At 40.7% G+C, this 6,475-nt stretch overlaps 1 pseudogene; it reads right to left on the bottom strand.

The window, feature by feature from the left end:
- Positions 1–1,382: 1,382 nt before the first annotated feature.
- Positions 1,383–2,064, bottom strand: LOC101046171 (SAP domain-containing ribonucleoprotein pseudogene; annotated as a pseudogene).
- Positions 2,065–6,475: the final 4,411 nt, after the last annotated feature.

Raw genomic sequence — 6,475 nt, 5'->3', positions numbered from 1 at the left:
CTGGCCTCCCAAAGTGCTGGGATTACAGGTGTGAGCCACCACGCCTGGCCAGGCAATTACCTTTGAAATGGCCAATCTGCTATTGGTTCCTGATTTTTTTTTTCTTCAATCTTTTCTTCCTGGAAAGCCTGCCCCTTCTGCTCTGATCATCAGAGAGCTATTTTCAAGATGGTATACTTTTCGTCTCATAAAAGTCAATTGGATCTTTAAATTCAATTTGTTGAGGCCAGGTGCAGTGGCTCATGCCTGTAATCCCAGCACTTTGGGAGGCCGAGGCAGGCACATCACTTGAGGTCAGGAGTTCAAGACCAGCCAGGCCAACATAGCAAAACCCCATCTCTACTAAAAATACAAAAATTAGCCGGGTAATTCCAGATACTCAGGAGGGTGAGGCATGACAACTGCTTGAATCCAGGAGGTGTGCAATTAGCTGAGATCATACCTTTGCACTCCAGCCTGGGCAACAGAGTGAGACTCTGTCTCAAAAATAAAAAAATTCAACTTGTTGAAATTTTGTTCTTGACAATATGCAGTAATTGATTGAATCCTCACCAAGATCCCATTGTATTAGTTTGCTAGGGCTGCCACAACAAAGTAGCACCAACAGTGGCTAAGACAACAGAAATTCATTGTTTCACAGTTTTGGAGGCTGGAAGTCTGAAATCAAGGTGCTGGCAGGGTTGGTTCCTTCTGAGGGCTGCAAGGGAAGGTTCTGTTCCAGGTTCCCTCCTTGGCTTACAGACAGCCCTCTCCTCCTGCATCTTTCTGCATAGTCATCCCTCTGTGCAAATATCATTCTTCTCTTCACATGGTGTTCTTTTTATAAGGACACCAGTCACGTTGGACTAGGTGCCTACCTTACTCCAGCATTATCTCATCTTAACCAATTACATCTGCAGCAACCCTGTTTCCAGATAGGTCACATTTTGAGGTACTGAGGGTTGTGGCTCTAGCATGTGAATTTTGGGGGGGGGGGATACAATTTACTCACAACACTCATAAGGAAATTTTATCCTCTCTCCTTATTTTACAGAGGTAGAAAGTGAGATCCAGAGAAGTAACTTTCTAAGATCCAAGGGCTAAGAAGTGGCAAAGCTTGGATTCTAATGTAGGCAGTCTGACTCGAAGCCCACATGCTTATATTCTTTTCTTTTCTATTTTTTTTTATTAACAAGGAGAATAATCAAAAACAAAAACACAACCTTAAAACTGAAATAGCAGTAAGTCAAATTGCTGTTGCAGTTCACAGATGTACCTGGGGCACATGCTCCCTTGTTATGAGGCAGGATGTAGGCACAGGACTGTGTATTTAGGTGTATATGTGACCAAGAAGAATCAGAAATGGAAACTACTGAAGAACAGAAAGTATCCATAACTTTTCCTCAGGCGATCCTGAAGCGCTCTGCTCCTTTCCTTTTCTTTGCCTCTGTATCCTCTGTGGTTCCAGTTCCAGGTGAACTTGTGACAATCCCAAATTGTTCCTTCCTCCTTCCTCTTTTTCAGTTTCTCATCATCTTCAGACTTTCTGGATATTGAAGAGACATTCAAACCAATCTTTGAGCTCTTTCCTTCAGCTTATCCAAGTTAACCATAGGGTTTCTTTTTTCTTTCTTTCTTTTTTTTTTTTTAAATCAGATGACAGACCTTTTGTGGGAACCAAGGAAATCCCAAACCAAGCCTGCCTAAGCAGCTTTCTTACTTTCCAGGCTCACGGGTACATTGAATCATTTGGCCCTTGTTTGCATTCTTTCAGTCTGTGCTATTTCAGTGTAATTTTTACCACTTTCTTCTCTGCTGCCACATCAACAGTTTTTTCAGGGGGTTCTTCTTTTTGGACAGGGAGCTCTATAAACTTTGTCTCTTCTGATTCTGTTTCATCTCCCAGTACATCTTCTTCATTTGCCTCCTCCTCAACATGTTCTTCACAAGATACACTTGGAGTCTGTTGATGACATCTTGCTTTATTCCCTTGATCTCCAAACCACAAGCAAGACATTCTTGCTTTAGTTCGGCAAGCTTCAGCTTATGGAGCTCCACCATCTTGGTTACTATCTCGTTACCCATCTTGCAAGCTTATATTCTATAGCCTCTCGGGAAAGCAAGAGAACTACCTTAGAAATAATGGAATTCCAGTTTTGTTTTTGTTTTTGTTTTTATACATAGCCAGTCAAGAGATTGATGTGGGCTGGGAGAGCTGTGTCTGAGACTTCACTCTTGTGTGGAGAGCCTTAAAAATTACCTTCTACCCTCAAAAACCTAAAAAGAAAACTACCATTCAATTCAGCAATCCCATTGCTGGGTATATATCCAAAAGAAAGGAAATCAGCCTCTGGAAGAGACATCTGCACTCCCGTGTTTATTGCAGCACTATTCACAATAACCAAGATTTGGAAGCGAACTAAGTGTTCATCAACAGATGAATGGATAAAGAAAAGTACACACCATAGAGTACTATTCAGCCATAAACAAGAATAAGAAAGACCCTGTCATTTGTAACAACATGCATGAAAATGGAGATGATGTTAATTAAGTAAACCAAGTGCAGAAAGACAAACTTAACATATTTTCACTCATTTGTAGAGCTAAAAAATTACAGCAATTGAACTCATGGACACAGAGAGTGGAACAATGGCTTCCAGAGGCAGGAAAGGGCAGCAGGGGGTAGCGGATGGGGATGGTTAATAAGTACAAAAATATATTAATAGTTAGATAGAATGAGCAAGATCTAGTGTTTGGTGCACAACAGTGTGACTACAGTCAAAAATAATTTGTCAGCTGGGCGCGGTGGCTCAAGCCTGTAATCCCAGCACTTTGGGAGGCCGAGGCGGGTGGATCACAAGGTCGAGAGATCGAGACCATCCTGGTCAACATGGTGAAACCCCGTCTCTACTAAAAATACAAAAAATGAGTTGGGCATGGTGGCACATGCCTGTAATCCCAGCTACTCAGGAGGCTGAGGCAGGAGAATCGCCTGAACCCAGGAGGCGGAGGTTGCAGTGAGCCGAGATCGAGCCATTGCACTCCAGCCTGGGTAACAAGAGTGAAACTCTGTCTCAAAAAAAAAAAAAATTAGTTTGTCTTACATTTTAAAATAACTAAATATGGAACTGGAATGTTCATAACACAAATGATAAATGTTTAAGATGATGGATAACCTCATTTATCCTGATACGATTATTACACATTAGATGCCTGTATCAAAATATCTCATTTACCCTATAAATATATGCACCTACTATGTGCCCATAAAATTTTTATTTAAAAAAATAATAAATTACCTTTTCAACTATCAACAGATAAGGCTGGATTCAATAAGTTTTGCCCTAGAAGTCTACCCATATGTGTCTCGTTTATACCCCAAGATACTTCTTACTAGATGAGTTTCATGTACTCTCTACAGGGCCAGGGTACACGGCAAATGGGATTAGAGCTCCGGAAGCTTCAGCAGGTTGAGCCACTGGTGAATGAACGGAAGGAGGCATTCACAGGTATGTAATCCCACCTCAAGGCCCTAGCATTGCAGCACAGCCAGGAGTGGTGATTTTGAGGCTTTCTCACATTTTCTGCATTTGGTAATTATTCATCTGGTACTGCAGTTTGACTGGGAGATCAAATGGGCCCTACCATTCAGCATCCTGTGCTTGCTGCCTCCCTAGGAAAGATCACTGCCCCTGAGCTCACATAGACCCTCCTCCAGCTGCTTACTGAGGGCTCTGCCTGCCTGGTGAAGAAGGGAAAACCATCTATACTGGCCAGTGCAAGATCATACCACCATGAGGTCCTGTTGATCGCTCAGGCCCTGGGGCCACATCTGGGCACTTGTTCATGGGCCCAAAAGAAAGACCTTTGTGTCATGAGAATTTGCACAACCAGACTGGTGGAAGTGTCTCACAGTGACTTCAGGGCATCTCTCAGTCCCTAGCATGTCACCGTTCAGTATTTGATTGCTTGAATCGCAAGTTTTCGGTGGAATCTTAAGAGTTCTAGGGCGGGGAGACACCTCTGAGATCATCCAGTCTCTAAGAAGCAGTACAGGGTAGTGTGTGACAAAATCAAGGCCAGAGGCCACATCTTCTGATACCCCATTCAACACTCTATCCAGGAGGCCTGTGATGGAAAGATGCCTACTCTTGAAGGCGCCTCAGATGGTTTGTTTTATTTGCATGAAAACAAATTTTCCCATTGCATATGTCAATCTCTTTCTTTTGCTTTCTCTACTTGCTTCCTCATCTGTAAAATGAGACCATAAAGCCCATGAGTTAATATGTGCAAAGCACTTGAAATTGTTATTAACACATAGAAAACAATAAATGGGATGCCGTTACTATTATTCATATTATTATCATAATCATTGTTAGTTTCCAAGAGCTGCCATAACAAAATAACACAAACTAGGTGGCTTGAAACAACACAGCTTTATTGTCTCACAGTTCTGGAGGCGGGAAGTCTGACATCAAGCTGATAGCAGAGTTCCGCCCCCTTCGAAGCTCTACAGGCAATCCTTCCTTTCCCTCTTCCAGCTTCTGGTAGCCCTAGGAGTTCATTGGGGCTACCAGATAGCAGCATAATTTGTGGCAGTGTAATTTCAGTCTCTGCCTCCGTCTTCACCTGGTCATCTTCCCTCTGTCTGTATCTCTTCTCTTCTTACAAAGACTTCAGTTTTATTTAATTAAAGATCCACCCTACTCCAGTATGTTAACTAATTATATCTGCATCCACCCTGTTTCCAAAGACAATCACATTTACAGGAACCAGGGGTTAGGACTTTAACATATTCTCTGAGGTCATCCAATTCAACCCATAGTAATCGTGACCATTGTCAAATTACACGTGTTGGAATGGACATTTCCATGTAGGGTAAGCTGTGTTCACTTCCTTCTTGTCATAGCCCTGGATAGAGCTGCCTCAGAGCTTGCCTGTACTCATTTCAATCAAAAATTCATTTAGATGTCAGTCTTACAGAAGTTTCAGATCTGCTAGATAGAAAAAAAAAAGGAGGAATTTTAATTTGTGAAGAAATTGCAAAGGCAATACATTAATGCTGCTCTTTTGTTTTTGTAAAGGAAGCTGTAAGGAAAGTCAGAGTTCATCAGTAGGGCAGTTTCATTATAGCCATTTATTTCTGACTAGCAATTTCTCAGTGTTCTGGGTTTACACATCTAATTCCTCCAGAACTTTCCTCGGGGAAGAAAAGACAATAGAACTTGAATAAAATTATGACTGTGGCACTTCATGAATACATTATTCTAGTACTGGAACTCTCCAGGACAATTTGTCCTCACGGTGTATTCAGAAGAGGGTAGAATAAGAAAAATGCACACATGTGTATATGTATGTAAATGTAATATATACATGTATCTATATATATAAATACACATACATATAGATATAAAAAGGATGAGTCCTTATCATAGCTCCCCAAAACTAATCTATCATTTGTCATCGATAATATAAGCAGAGGTAGAAAATGTTTCCAGTAAATTCCAAGGGAGATGAGTAATTAAGAGAAATACTTTGATGGTGATTTGAAACCCCACTTTTCAATGTATTTCAAGCTCTTGCTAATTGATTCAAGTGTAGGGCATTTCCCCCATTTCCTCTCCATGTCACAAACATCTTAAATTATTGATTATTTCTGTGGCTACTGCTAAAATCATGTCATACTGCCGTATTAAAAAAATTATGGAGATCGTTTTTATTACCCTAATTTGCAAGCTTTGGGCTGTTCGTAATTTTTCTGTGAGTCATTTTGAAACCCAGGATGCTGCTTAGGAACTCAAATAACAGTGATTTTGTATGCTATTATTCAGCTCCTTCCACACAGAGAACAGACTCTAATGTGCATCTAATTGAGTTAATATAATAAGTGCACTTTTCATGTGAGCAATTCCCCAGTGGGTTGCTGCTTTCTTTTTGAACATGAATCACAGATTACAAAATCTATAAATAACAAAGCAAAATTTCTTACGCATCTAAAGGAGGAAAGATACCTTGTCACATCTTATTTTGTATTCGAAATTCCTTTTCAGTGAAGGTAAGATATTTATTTCCTAAATTTTTGACTAGTAGAAGGCGCCTCGGTACTTTCTTGGGGTCAGAAATAAGTGAACTAAAATGGATGGCAAAGTGACCCAAACCAGGAGTCATAATGTGAACCGATTTTGAGTGTCATCCAAACGATGTTTTGAAAAGATTGCAGAGGAGTTCTCGTCAGAGCATTTCACACTGATTGTTTTTTTCTTTTACATTATTGGTTTGCTCCTTCCTGAATCTTGCTTGCTTAAATTGAACAAGCCACAGTGACAGGCAAGAATGACTCTATTCTCTCTCATCTTCTAAAAATGGCCTCAGGCAAAATATCATCTTTTCCTCCTGTTTTCCTGATGAAATCAGACAGTTGGATGGCATCTGTTCAAGAAAGAGGGTGAGCATCAGGTCTCTTGTGGAAACTAGCCTCTCTGATTTGAATCTGTAT

Source organism: Saimiri boliviensis, chromosome 9, assembly GCF_048565385.1.
Source record: "Saimiri boliviensis isolate mSaiBol1 chromosome 9, mSaiBol1.pri, whole genome shotgun sequence".
Lineage (NCBI taxonomy): Eukaryota > Metazoa > Chordata > Mammalia > Primates > Cebidae > Saimiri > Saimiri boliviensis.
This window is presented reverse-complemented; position numbering and strand designations above follow the sequence as displayed.